The sequence below is a fragment of the Callorhinus ursinus genome, unplaced genomic scaffold (assembly GCF_003265705.2).
Source record: "Callorhinus ursinus isolate GAN/ISIS: 27379988/994484 unplaced genomic scaffold, GSC_fseal_2.0 scaffold4, whole genome shotgun sequence".
In the NCBI taxonomy this organism is placed as follows: domain Eukaryota; kingdom Metazoa; phylum Chordata; class Mammalia; order Carnivora; family Otariidae; genus Callorhinus; species Callorhinus ursinus.
In genome coordinates this window covers 47,245,442-47,260,543 of record NW_027397066.1, presented here as the reverse complement: position 1 = coordinate 47,260,543, position 15,102 = coordinate 47,245,442, and the positions used below count along the sequence as shown (strand labels likewise).

General features: G+C 33.3%; 2 long non-coding RNA genes across 5 annotated transcripts in view; one reads left to right on the top strand and one right to left on the bottom strand.

The window, feature by feature from the left end:
* Positions 1-2,734, top strand: part of LOC112835920 (uncharacterized) — a 91,416-nt gene extending 88,682 nt beyond the window's left edge. For both annotated transcript variants that reach the window (XR_003211335.2, XR_003211334.2), the window contains exon 4: positions 2,671-2,734. This is a non-coding gene — a long non-coding RNA (uncharacterized lncRNA). The remainder of the gene's footprint in view (positions 1-2,670) is intronic.
* Positions 1-15,102, bottom strand: part of LOC141372462 (uncharacterized) — a 76,540-nt gene that overhangs the window by 59,474 nt on the left and 1,964 nt on the right. Inside the window, exon 3 of one of the 3 annotated variants that reach the window (XR_012377725.1) lies at positions 850-1,008. The exons of the other annotated variants lie outside the window; for them this stretch is intronic. This is a non-coding gene — a long non-coding RNA (uncharacterized lncRNA). Of the gene's footprint in view, positions 1-849; positions 1,009-15,102 lie in introns of those variants that run through there. 3 annotated transcript variants of the gene reach the window in all.

Here is a 15,102-nt window from a genome sequence, read left to right as displayed (position 1 = left end):
AAAAAAAATAAAAAATAAAATCAGGTTATTTTCTTATTGTTGGGTTTTAAGAATTCCTTGTATATTTTGGTAACTTTTTTTTTAAAGATTTTTTATTTATTTATTTGACACAGAGAGAGTTAGTGAGAGAGAGAGCACAAGAAGGGGAAGGGGAGCGGCAGGCAGGCAGAGGGAGAGGGAGAAGCAGGCTTCCCACGAAGCAAGGAGCCCTATGTCAGGCTTGATCCCAGGACCCTGAAATCATGACCTGAGCCGAAGGCAGCCATTTAACCGATTGAGCCACCCAGGTGCCCCTTGGTAACAGTCCTTAATCAGATGTGTCTTTTTCTTTTTTTTTTTTTTACTAGTTTGTGGCTTGTCTTCTCATTCTTTTGGCATTGTTTTTGGCATAATAAAAGTGTTTTGTCTGGTTGGTTGGTTGGCTGGTTGTTTTGTTTTTTTCATACTGTGGTTCAACTTATCAGTGAATTTTTTTCATGGATGGTGCCTTTGATGTTTTTAAATGTCAAACATCATGCTCAAGAGCATCTAGGTTTTCTCATATGTTATCTCCTGTGAGTTTTATAGTCTTTCTTTTCACGTTTAGGCCTATGGCCCATTTTTAGTTAATTTTTCTGGGGGGTATGATCTGTATCTGAATTCATTCTGTTGCATGTGGATGTTCAATTGTTCTAGCACTATTTGTTGAAAATACCATATTTCCTCCATTATATATTGCCTTTGCTCCTTTGTCAAATATCAGTTGAATATATTTGTGTGGGTGTTTTTCTGGGCTCTCTGTTTTGTTCCATTGATCTCTTTGTCTATACTTCCACTAAAACCACACCGTATTGATTACTGTACCTTTATTGTAAGTCTTGAAGTCGAGTAGTGTCAGTCTTCCAGCTGTGTTCTTCTTTAATACTGAGTTGGCTCTTCTGAGTCTTTTGCTGTTGCATATAAATTAGAATCTTCTTGTAGATATCCATGAAGTAACTTGAGTAGATTTTGATTGGGATTGTGTTGAATCTATAAAATTGAGATGAATTGACATGTTGACAATATTGAGTCTCCTATCCATGAACCTGGATTATCTCTCCACTTATTTAGTTTCCCTTTGGTTTCATTAATCAGAGTTTTCCTTATACAGAATTTCTAAATTTGAAAAAAAAATATACCTAAGTATTTCATTTTGGGGAGTACTAATTTAAATAGTTTTGTGTTTTTAATTTCATGTTCCATTTGCTCATTGCCATTGACTTTTGTGTTATCTTGTATCCTATAATCTTGCTATAAGTGCTTATTAGTTCCAGGAGGTTTTCTGTCAATTGTTTTGGATTTTCTGCATAAATGATTATATGTCATCTATGAACAAAGACAGTTTTATTTCTTTCTTTCCAATCTGTATGCCTTATATTTTCTTTTCTTTTCTTACTACCTTAGCTAGGACTTCTAAGACAATGTTGAAAAAAAACATGGTGATGAAAGAAATCCTTGCCTTATTCCTGAATCTCAGTAGGAAAACTTTGAGGTATCATGGTAGTTGTAGGTTTCTGTAGGTCTAATTTATCAAGTTGAGGAATTTCTTCTCTATTTCCAGTCAGCTGAGAGTTCTTAATTATGAATGGGATTTGGATTTTGTCAAATGCTTTTTCTGCATCTATTGATAAAATTATATCATTTGTCTTTTTAGTTTGTACATGTGAAAGATTACATTAATTGAGTTTTGAATTTTTAATCAGCCATGAATACTTGGGATAAATCCAACTTGGTTGAAGGGTATAATTCTTTTTAACTATTGTTGGATTTTATTTGCTAATATTTTGTTTATGAATTTTCCATCTATTTCATTAGAGATATTGGTCTGTATTTTCTTTTCTTTTAATGTCTTAGTCAGATTTTGGTATTAGGATAATCCTAGCCTTATAGAGTAAGTTAGGAAATATTCTCTGTTTCTAACCTCTGAAAGAGATTGTAGAGGATTGGTATAAGTTCTTTCTTAACTTGCAGAATTCACCAGTGAATCTATCTGGGCTTGTTACTTTCTGTTTTGGAAGATTATTAGTTATAGATTTAGTTTCTTTAATAGATATAGGCCTATTTTATTAGCTCTTCTATTTCCGTGAGTTTGTGCCTTGTGCTTCTGAGTCTTTCAAGGAATTAGTCCATTTCATCTAGGTTATCCATTTGTGGGCATAGAATTGTTCATGCCATTCCTTTATTAATGTTTTAATACTGATAAGCTGTGTAGTGATGTCTCCTGTTTCATTTCTGATATTAGTAATTTGTGTCCTCTCTCTTTGTATTAGCTAATCTGGCTAGAAGTTTATCAATTTTATTGATCTTTTCAAAGAATCAGCTTTTGTTTCCATTAATTTCCTCTATTGATTTTGTTTTCAAATTCACCAATTTCTGCTCTAATTATTATTTCTTTTCTTCTGCTTCTTTTGGATTCAATTTGCTCTTCTTTCTCAATTTTCTGAAGGTTGAAACTTAGATCATTGATTTAATATTGTTCTTCTTTTCTAACATATAGATTCAATGCTATGAAGTTCCCTCTAAACATGCTTTCACTACATTAGTTTATGTTTTAAAGTCATGCATATTTTGTTTTCTATTCCATATTCTACCTTTTTAAAGGAAAATATAATCTAGTAAAATTAATACAAGGTTCTTATTTTGTTTCTTTAGGCGCTGCTAGCATGCCTTATGCTACATGACCCTAAGGATATAAACACCTCAGATAAGAAACAAACTGCTAAATTAATAGTTATCTAAGCAAACAGTTATGCTTAGAAATTTGGCTTGGGAGGCAGGATAGTTTTTTTAGATTACCAGAAGCTGTCTTGCCTCTCAACAATTACCTGTTGCTCTTATACTGTTTCTAAGCTATCACTGGTGTCCAAGAAAATGATAAAACCCATTGTCCAGCAAGTTACAAAATTGGAAGAAACATTTGCGGTATAATGTGAAGCTCAGACTCAAAAGTGGAAGAAACATTTTCGGTATAATGTGAAGCTCAGACTCAAGAGTGTGCACAGAACATTTTAGTGTACTCTGTAGATCCAAATTTCTTGGTGTTATGGAATCTATGTCAGTGAAAGGGGACAATACAATAACAATATTGAAATTTTTGAAAATGGACCTTCTTGTAGGAAAACATTTGTTAAGAAGTCTTTTTTTTTAGAAAAGATCTATTGTTGGCAAATGTTTTTTAGCTAACCTGAAAATATGTTTTTTTCCCTTCTGTATTGATAGTTTTCCCAGGTACATGATTTTATATTGACAAATACATTCTCTTGTCACTTTGATGTTATCGATATAATATTTTATATGCTGTTGATAAAAGTGCTGTCAGTCTAATATTCATTTCTTTTATGTAATTTATCTTTTTTATTTGGCTACTTCTAGACCTTGTCTTTGTCTTCGATATTCCTTAGACATAAATTTCTTTATTCTGTTGGGATATGATGTCCTTCATGAAATGGAGGATTTATATTCTTCATTAATATGGAAAATTCTCACTACATTTTTTAATACAGCCTCCCTATTGTTTCCTTTATTCTTTTCTTGAGCTCAGATTAGATATTTGTTATACATTCTTACATTACTGAGTGTGCATCTTACCTCAATTTCATATTTTCTCTTTCTTTGGCCTGTATCATAAGACCAACCCACTAGTTGTTTCTATATTGGTTTCTAATTAAAGTATTTAATCCTTTTAAAAAATATTCTCTAAGATTGTTTTGTTTTGTTCTTATTTTGATGGCATTACATTTAATTACTGGAAGGTGCAGTGGGTTTATTTCTAAAGCTAAGTATGCAGTAGTCTTCTGAATTTTTGTTGTATCTTTTCTGGCTTATTTAATTCTTTTCTGTATGCATTCTTTTTTACAGCTTTATAATCTGTACTTAATACTTCTAATTTGGAATTACTTGAGATATACATTTATTGTGTACTCTTTTTGCTAACTTGTGATTATAGTGGATAGTCTTCTCGTGGCATTTGTTACTATGGTTTTATTGTAAATTCACATTTACTGGTGCTCAATCTCTATAAATTGTGAGATATCTGTGTTGAGGGATGCCTTCCTATAAGGGTTCAAGACCAGAATCCCATTCTCTGTGGGTTCATTCATCTCTATACATTTTGTTTCTAGAATTGCTAAGAAATTAGAAAAGTTATGGCCTCTGTATTCAATACCACTATATTTTAGCTTCTGTCTTATTTATTCTGTTTTATTATCTATGGTTAACTTCCTATGTCTAATGAGTCTAAAAATATTTTTAAAAATATGTTTGCTATAATTTAGTATGTATATATTTTTATTGATTTTTTTTCTCAGAATATCTATACTACCACACTTCCAGGCATGGTGTTTTGTCATATTGATGATTTTTTTCTCAAATATTTGTTTACTAATTCTTACTTACAGAACTATGTAAAACAAAAATACTAACTCAATAAAATTTATGCCCAATTTATACTACCTTGATATTTAATCAAATTTAGTATTTGATTAAATATTAAGAATCAATAGTTAATTTTAAATTAAATATTAAAACCAATATAAAACTTTTATTATTGATATTCATATTCAAGTTGTAATATTGTATTGACATTTTTACAGAAATATTTAAATTCTATATATATACATATGTGTATATATAAATATACATATATAAATAAGCTATCTTTCTAAGTATGTAGAAATTGATTCATTTAGAGAATGAAATCTCCAATGGAATTTGAATACATATCAAAGTGTTTCAAAGTGTTTCTAATACACTGTTATTAGCTATACTTTCCACGCTGTACATTACATTCTCATGACATTTATTTTATAACTGGAAGTTTGTATCTTTTGACTCCCTTTTCACACTTGCCTACCCCACACTCTCACCTCTGGCAACTGCCAATCTGCTATTCTCTGTATCTGTGATATCTATGAACTAGGATTTTATTTTTTCTTTTCTTCTTTTTTTTTTAATTTCACATATAAGTGAGGCCATTATTTCACTTAGCATAATGCCATCTAGGAACATCCATATTATCAGAAATGGCAAAATGTCATTCCTTTTTATGGCTGAATAATATTCCAGCATGAGAGTGTGTGTGTGTGTGTGTGTGTGTGTGTGTGTGTGTGTGATATTTTCTTTATCTATTCATCCACTGATGAACACTTAGGTTGTTTCCATATCTTGCCTATTATAAATAATGCTGCAATAAACATGGGATTGCCTATATTTTTTCAAATTCATGTCTTCATTTTCTTTGGATAAATACCAAAATAATTGCTGGATCATATGGTAGTTCTAGTTTTAATTTTTTGAGGAACCTCCATACTGTTTTCCATAGTGGCTACATCAGTTTACACCCCCACCAATAGTTCACAAAGATTCTGTTTTCTCCACATTCTCACCAACACTTGTTATTTCTTGTCTTAATTATAGCTATTCTAACAGGTGTGAGGCAATATCTCATTGTGATTTTGATAAGCATTTCCCTGATGATTAGTGATGTATCACTTGGCCATCTGTATATCTTTGCAAAAATGTCTGTTCAGAATCTCTGTCCATTTTTTTAATCAGATTGTTTTTTTTTTTCTTTTTTTGGCTCTTGAGTTGTATGAGTTCTTTATATATTTTAGATATTAACCCCTTATCAGATATGATTTACACTATTTTCTCCCACTCAATAGGTTGCCTGTTCATTTTGTTGATGGTTTCCCTTACTGTGCAGAAACTTTTTAAATTTGAAATAGTCCCACTTTTTTATTTTTGCTTTTGTTGCCTTTGCTTTTGTTGTTAAATCCAAAAAAATCATCATCAAGATTGAAATGAAAGAACTTATCCCTTGATTTTGTCTAGGAATTCTATGGTTTCAAGTGTTATGTTTAAGTTTCTAATCCATTTTGAGTTAGTTTTTTTGTATGATCTAAGATCATAATCTAGTTTTATTCTTTTGCATATGGCTGTCGAGTTTTCCCAATACTCTTTGTTGAAAAGAGTTGAAAATACTCTTTTTGTTGAAAACACTGTCCTTTTCCTATTGAATATTCCTGGCTTCTTTGTTGTAAATTAATAGACCATATAGGTGGGTTTATTTCTGGACTCTCTATTGTGTTCCATTGATCCATGTGTCTGTTTTTAGGCCAATAGTACACTGTTTTAACTATTATACCTTCGTAATATAGTTTGAAATCACTGAGTATAATGCCTCCAGATTTGTTCTTCCTCAAGACTGCCTGAGCTATTATTAATGGTCTTTTATGGTTCCATATACATTTTTGGATTGTTTGTTCTATTTCTGTGGAGAGTGGCATTGGAGTCTTTTGTTTCTTGTTTTTTGGTTTGTTTGTTTTTTGGCATTGGAATTTTGTTACAAATTGCGTTGAATCTGTAGATTGCTTTGGGTAGTACAGACATTTTAACAATATTATTTCTTCCAACACAAAAGCACAGAATATCTTTCCATTTATTTGTGTCTTCTTCAATTTCTTTCATCAATGTCTTATAGTTTTCAGTGTGTAGGTTTTTCACCTCCTTGGTTAAGTTTATTCCTAGGTATTTTATTCTTTGATATAATTGTAAATGGGATTGTTTTCTTAATCTCTCTTTTTGATAGTTTGTTATTAGTATTTAGAAACACAACAGATTTCTGTATAATGATTTTTTATCCAACAAATTTATTGAATTCATTTATTGGTTCTAAAAGTTTTCTGGTAGAGTGTATAGATTGTTTTTTAACACCATATTTTCTACTGTGTTTTGGAGATTGATACCACTAATTATCGAAAAGTCATATACAATGTACAAATATTTTCACAATTTATTCAGTTAGCCCAGTGCCAACCTTTCCTCCTAGAAAAAAAAAGAAACTAGCATACAGTCATGCTCATATTACTTAGAATTTCTAATTTTAAATGCAAGATAAACAAAAGAATGGTAAAAATTATAAAGTGACTAATGCTTGCAGATAATACCTGCATGTGGAAACTTGGACCTATACAGATTCACATAAAGAACAAATTCAGTTGTACTGAACTATATATAGCATATATATATATATATATATATATATATAGTTAAGTAATGGTTAAAATCCAAGCTTTTAGAATACCAAGCAAATAAATCCCCAAAATTCTTAATGCTAAAGATCAAATTAATTAGTCTGAGATCAAACACTTCTTAGTAAAAAGTACTAAAAAAATGAAGTCTAAATTTCATTATCTTCAAGATCTTACTCTGTTCATTCCTAACCAGAGAGGTTTCTCTGTCTGGAGAGACATGAAGTTACTTTATCAGCTACCGCCCAGGGTGCTTTCTCCCTGTAATGCCCATATCGATCTCAGGATCTTAGGTTTCAATGGATATTTTATGCAACATTCTTCGCAGGAATTCTTAGGGCACCATAAATTATTATAACATAATCTACACTGACAAAATTTAGAAAGCATGCCGACTTTTTTTTTTAAGATTTTATTTATTTATTTGACAGAGAGAGACACAGCGAGAGAGGGAACACAAGCAGGTAGAGTGGGAGAGGGAGAAGCAGGCTTCCCACCGAGCAGGGAGCCTGATGCAGGGCTCGATCCCAGGACCCTGGGACCATGACCAGAGCCGAGGCAGACGCCTAATGACTGAGTCACCCAGGCGCCCAGAAAGCATGCCAACTTTTAAAGAACTTATACTGGGAAAATTTATGTTTGCAAAATCCCATTATTGGTGTTAGCTGACATCATAACAAAACTCCAAGGACTCTAAGAGCATTAGAGAACACAAAGAAATCAAGTTTTCAGTTTTCTCGGGATCTAGGCAATCTGAACCAGATGTCCAATGACTATCACAGTTTTCTTCCTTGACCCTGAAAGCAGATTTTAAAAAAGAAAAGTCTGCTTTATATTAATGGCTGAAATATGAATGCCTTAACCTCCATTAAATAATTACTAAATGTTAGATTGGGAAGACTTACCAATACATTTTAAAGAACTATTTTAGGAAGTAAAACATGAACTCAGCTAGTTCTATAATCAAAGATTAATTTTGGTGACAATATTTTATTTTATTAAGTTATTTTTCCTTCCTTTTTAAAACACTAAGTTTTTTGTGATAAGCTCCTTTTCTTGCTCATGTTTTCAGGTCCATCTTTTTAATACTTTAATAATTTTAAATATACTAATATAGTCAGTAGTTCGTCTTTCCAATAGGAAATGGCATAGCATAGTAGTTAAAAACCAGAATGCCAGAATTTGAATATGTATCTTTAATTTCATATGTGAAAAGAGGAAATACTCCAAACTTATCTATTTCATTTTTCTCCTTTGGAAAATTGGAATATCACCAATATATATTTGTGATTTTTGAGAACGAAATGTTAGCACGTGCGAAGAACTCTGTGACACGGTGCACAGGCATGAAAGTCTACCTGTTCTATTAATTACATAAAATTAATTACATAAAGGTTCGGGGTGTCTATTTCTGTCGTGTGTTCTTTCTGCTTGTTATTTCTTATGATGGCTGGTTGGTTGATTGGTTTTGTTTTATTTCTACAGTTTGTGTTTTTTTTTCTTTTTTTTTAGTAGCAATGTCAGGCCGTGCTTTGCTGGTGGAAAGGCTCTGTAGTCTAGCCTTGAGAGTGTGCCCCCTCAGCAGTGCATGGCGTTCCTTCCCACATGCACTCCAGCCATTTCTGGCTGTTACATAGCCTGCACTGCTTGTGGAAACTGTAGCTTAAATTCGTACCTCAAACCAGCAGTGTTTGTGCTGATGATTTTCCTGACCAACTGTAGTTTTATATATAAAGCATAGGTGAGACAAAGATGTGCCTTGTCAATTCTCTTGATGGATGATGTTTTATTCTATTCCACAATTTCCCAGAAAAGATAGGGTCTTTTTAGAATTTTATATTTAATACAGGTTCTCAGTTCTCTGTATTTTGTGCAGTCCCAAGGCCTTTCCCCCAGACCTTTGAATATAAGCTTCTCAGTTTCAAAGACTGATAAATGCCTCCTGGGCAGCTGAGTATCAATATAAGATAAATTCTCTAGTCTCATGCTTCCTTTTTATGTTTTGGCCTTTGGGTATTTACTTCTTAGAATCGCAGCTATATATTTAGAAGAATTTTTATACATATTTTATCAAGCCTTTCGACGTGTGGTGGGAGACTTATTTTAGATGAACATATTGCAGGTAGTAAAAATGACGATCTGACTTATCCTTTAGAACAACGTTTCACACTGGTGTACAAAAGTGATATGGCAAGAGTAAAGATAAGGTGACCAATTTGGAAGCTATTGCAGTAGTCTTAATGAAAGATAAGGATGACTGGAACTGGTTTTTCCACAGCAATGATTAAATGTGGTCAAAATAGGGATACATTTTAGAAATAGAACCTATGAGATTCACTGAAAGATTAGATATGGGTTGAGAAAATAATGAAAATGAAGATTATTTCTGAGAGTTTGTTCTGAAGAATAGCGCAGATGAAAGTGTATTTCAATTACTCAGGTAAAAATGAAAGTGTCACTATAATCTCTAATAGTAAGGCTAGAGATACAAATTGACTAAATTTGGTCAAATTTGATGACAACAAGGTGCAGTAGGATAGAAAGGTGGGCGATTTATAGGTGGTGTCCTCAGTTAATGAAGGTTCCAATAATTAAGATAATTAAAGTGGAAAGAGGAGCAGATTTACAGAGAATGATGACAGTCACATTTAGTTTTAGGCATGCTGAGTTTCAGATGCTTATGGGACAATCACATGTATATTTTCAGTTCAAATTTTTTTTTAAAAAAAGGATTGCAACCCTGGGTAAAATTCTGAGGTGGAGATAGAGATTTTGAAGGCCTATTTACGTTAGTTATCTAAGGTTCTGAGATGTAATAATAGGTGAACTTTCTGGGGCTTACTGGATACATTTTACAAAGTCAGTAGCCCTTATGAAACAAGTAAATAAAACTGTGTCACAATATCCTGAGGTTCCAAGCTCTCCTCACATTCTGGTTTTGTTTTACCTGTAATTTAGCTTTATTTATAACTTCTATGCCTTGCAATAATGAATTCTATTAATATGCATTTGGATTTTAAACCTTGACTGCAAACACTATTCTCCTGTGGCAAGTAAACTGATTAAAATTAAGACCCAGAAAATTCCTTTATTAATCTGTTGTTTAGATGCTTACGTTCAATTTCTTGTATTATGTCATTTTGCTTCCAGGCTGAAATCTGCAAACAACTACAGCACCATAACTGAACTTTGGCCAAAACACAGGAATTTATTTTAATGATCCCCATATTTTCAAATTCTTCCCTTGAAGTATAGGGTGCTCTCTGGAGAGCAGAATCAATAAACCTTGAAGAATGCATATGGAACATTATTTAAACTAGGAGCTGAAGGGAAGCTAGCAGATGCTAAGGAGCACTGAGGGTGAACTGCAGAAATCTGCTAGGGACAACAGGCACATAAATGAAACATGTATCCACAGGATGGTAACTGTGGTATAATGAGAAGAGAGAGAAGATAGAACAGAGTTACCTGAGAGCTGGTAAGGGCCCTCTGTAAGTGCGTAGCCACAGAAATGGTATAGTCATTCATTCCTTTAACCAAATGATTTTGCTTTCTGGCTCTGTGCTTGCTTCTAGGGGTACAGGGTTGAATAAGATTTGGGAAGACTTATCACTGTGATATCATTTAGGTACTCACAGTGGCATTCAGTGGTGCTAGGGGAAGCCCCAGGAAAACATTCAATGCAAATCAGTGGGTTAGGAAAGGCATTCATCCCCCCACACCACCTCCCTCGAAGAGTTTAACCCTTCAAGGATATAGTTGGAGTTAGGAGTTAGGTAGAAATGGAAAAAAAGAAACCTTCAAAGCAGAAAGACATGTGCAAAGCCATGAAAGCAAACAAGTGTTCTTGGGATTTGGCTTCTCCAGTGTTGTCTGTTACAGAAAGCAGAGGAGGGAAGCAGAGAGATGAAGCGGGAAGGGTTTTAAAAAAGGCTTGAGATGTGAAGGAGTTTGTATGCATTGCCCCAGAGTTGGCAACTTAGTTTGAAGGTGATGGAGAGGCAGAAGAATGACATGAAGAGATATGCACTTTGATGTCAGGGATTTCATGGAGGGAGACAAAATCTATATTGGACTTGGAAACAACACTCGCATTTAAGAGGCAATGGTAAAAAGGATGTGTTGGGAGAATTTGCAAAGAAACCAACTATTAAGCACTAAAATTCCTGAAGTTCCTTGAAATTAATCACGGGTACTCTATACCAAGATGTTTCTTGCTAAGAAAATGTATAAGTATTATCTATTGAAATAAATAGAATAAAAAAGAATAATTAAATATAAAAATCAGGTGTATTCCTTGGTTAGTGTGGCATAGCAAAGCATATCAATGGATAGTTATAGCAATAATATCTAATGAAAATTTAACTCTTCAGAAAAGTTATATATCAAAAATTCTTCCTCCATTAACTGCTTGAAAAAAAAAGGCCAGGATATGACGTGTCACAATAACTAACAGGATTAATACAGACATTCCAAAACCTAACTTTACATAGATAGAAACCCGACAATTTTCAAAAATACTTGATATTCTGCCTTTACTTCTTAGAAACCTTTTTTTTTAAAGAATTTATTTATTTATTTGACAGAGAGACACAGCGAGAAAGGGAACACAAGCAGGGGGAGTGGGAGAGGGAGAAGCAGGCTCCCCGCTGAGCAGGGAGCCCGATGCGGGGCTCGATCCCAGGATGCCAGAATCATGACCTGAGCCAAAGGCAGACGCCCAATGACGGAGCCACCCCGGCACCCCTCTTAGAAACCTTTAAAGAGATGTGGTCTGCTCACCACCTTTTAAACTATAGTGTAATAGTAGTAACTATTACAAAGTGTTATGAAGTGGCCAGTGACAGCAGAATAAAGGAAGGCATGTGCTTATTGTTATTCTCTTTCTATGTCCAATAATAAACAAATTTCCTATTCTGCCATTAACCTCCATATTAATTATCAGACTTTATATTAAAAGTAAATATTGTGTTCATCCATCTATTCAAATAATTATATTAATAAATATTTCTTTAGGATTTTAGCAATGTCAGTTACTGAGCTAGAAATCAGGATTATGAAGGTAAAGAATCCAAAGAACTAAGTGGATAATTATTTAGTTACAGAGAAGCCATAGAAATGGAAACTTATAATATAATGCAGTCAATGCAATGACATAGAGCAGATACATATAAGGGCACAGAGGCTTGAAAAGCGGATGTCAACCCAGTAGGTGGGATAGTAGTCAGCAAATGCTTTCTGACTAAGGTTAGTATGCCTGTACTAAACCAAAGTAAGAAAATGCATTAAATAGGTAAAAATCTAGTGAAAAGAATATTCCAGTGGAATATTTACTCAAATTTTATAATGTAGACAGCTGGGGAATGTTGGCCTTTTAAAAAGAGCAATTATATATTTGTTTTACTTTTATCACTCCAGTGGCATTGTGAAGAATGGATTTGAAAATGACAAAAGATAAAATCAAAACAGTTAAGAAACTCCTATAGGAGTCCAGACTAGAGAGAATGCTCAGTTCCCCTGGAAGTACCAAAGAAGCTACAAGTCTAGGAATGCAGTTGGTCAATTCTGGAAAACATGAAAGTGGTTCAAAGTAGCAACAGTGGAAAGCACTTAGATAAGGTTGAAGAATAAGGTCAGAGAAGTAAAGGAATGAATGAGAAAGAAGCAAAGCAACATAGATACATACAGATGCACACAGATGACAATGTTAAGCAACTATATGCTGATATATTTGAAAAACTAAGTGAGATGGACAAATTCCTAGAAAAATGCTGGAACAAAAATGACACAAGAAAATCTGACTAGCTATATATCAATTTCAGAATCTGAGTCTGTAATTTTAGAATCTTTCCACAAATGAACCTCAAAGCCCACGTGGTTTCACCTGTGAATTATAACAAAAAATTAAGTGATAAATTCTGCTAATCTTACAAAAATCTTCCAGGGAATAAAAAAGTGACAACATTCCACAGCTCATTTAATGAGGATCATATACCCTCAACACCAATACCTGATAAACATAGTATAAGAAAATTACACACCAATATTGGTCATGACTATGGATGCAAATATCCTAAACAATATATTAATTAGCAGAAGGAAGGAAGGAAGGAAGGAAGGAAGGAAGGAAGGAAGGAAGGAAGGAAGGAAGGAAAGAAAGAAAGAAAGAAAGAAAGAAAGAAAGAAAGAAAGAAAGAAAGAAAGAAAGAAAAAGAAGGAGAAAGAAAGAAAGAAGAGAGTCTAACAAAATGGTGAGAAAAATATGGAGCAGCAGGAGCCCCCATAGATGAATTGAAGGAATATAAATTTTTAGTATTTCCTTTTGAAAATTATTTCACATTGTCTACTAAAGTTCATCATGCAAATACTTCATGAAGCATTAAGTCCACTTCTCATTCATGTGTATAGCGCCAAGATTTTAACAGCTGACTATTCATGGGAACACCACAATAGGCCAGAAATTGAAAACGACCCAAATATCCACCCATCAAGAGTAGATTAGATAGAATGTTATATTTGGATACAAAGGAATACTATGCAGTAATAAAAAACAGAGTAAAATAATAGTTTACACATATTTAGTGAGCAAAAGAAGCCGGACAGGGAATAATACATGCTGAAAAAAAAAGAAAGGAAAAAAGAAAGAAAGAAAGAAAGAAAAGAAGAAAGAAAGAAAGAAAGAGAAAGAAAGAAAATAATACATGCAGGATGATTACATTTATATTAACTTCAAATGCAGGCCAAATTAAGCTATAGTTTTTAGTATGTATACTTAAATGTGCAAGGAAGTCATTGCCATAAACTTTAGAATAATATTTATCTCTGGGGGAGAGGAAAAAGGATACAGAAATTGAGAGTAAGAGTGAAGTGTCCTTGGGGGTGCTAGTAATATTCCATATATTTATCTGGGTTCTGGTTATGTGAATTCATTTTTCGATATATCACTGAACATCTTTGTTTTGTGTATTTTCTCTGGGTTATATTTTATAATGAAAAAATATTAAAAGCTATTATTGAGAGATAAATAAATTCTTCCCGGTTTGGTCCTATTTTTTTTTTTCAAACAGTTTAATCCTATTCTGAATGACCCTAAGTGTGGACCTAAGTCAAGTAACTTGACTGCTCAGAAACTTATTTTTCACCCATGGAAAAAGAGTAATATTGATAGTTACTCTACAGTTTTATTATGAGGGCTAAATGACAAAATGTAAAAGAACCTGGAATAGTAGGTTTCTCTTATGTGTTAAATTCATTCTTCTCTCAGTTTATTTTCTCTTCTAATTATCTGTATCATAGCAAACAAATTTGCAATCATCTTCAGTCTATTTCTGTCTCCTGTCTCTCTCTCTCTGCCACTTTCCCATCTCTGCCTCTCTTTCTTTCTTCCCTTGCCTCCCTCTCTACTTCAATAATGATAAAAGCATATCAATTTATTATCAAAATATCTAAGTTCTCCCTCAACTTGCCTATTCTTTCTGCTACAATAACTTTGAAAAGTATTTCAATAAAAAGGGGGTGCTGGAAAGTAGCGTCAGATTGAAGATAAATTACTGATATGGAAGCTGCAATATTTAATAATTAGGAGCGAGTTCAGTAGTGGAAAATCCTTTAAGTGAATGGATGAAGAAAGTGGTATTCATTGGATATACTTAGGAACAGAAACATGCTATGTGGAATAGTTAATCAATTTAATTGAGATATTGTATATTTGATAGGACTATCAGGATGGAGTGCTCACATATGTGATGGGATATGCAGATTTAAAGGAGAGTTGAAGTATAGGTAAATATTTGAAAGTTATTCATATAAAGATAGTTATTGAAACATTATATGCAGAGGTGCCTGGGTGGCTCAGTCAGTTAAGTGGCTGCCTTCAGCTTGGGTCATGATCCAGGGTCCTGGGACCAAGCCCCATATCAGGCTCCCTGCTCTCTCTCTCTCTCTCTCTCTCTCTCGCCTGTTTGTGCTCTCCCCCTCTCACTCTCTCTTTCTCTCTCTCAAATAAATAAATAAAATCTTAAAAAAAAAGAAACATTATATGCAAACCAGGTCA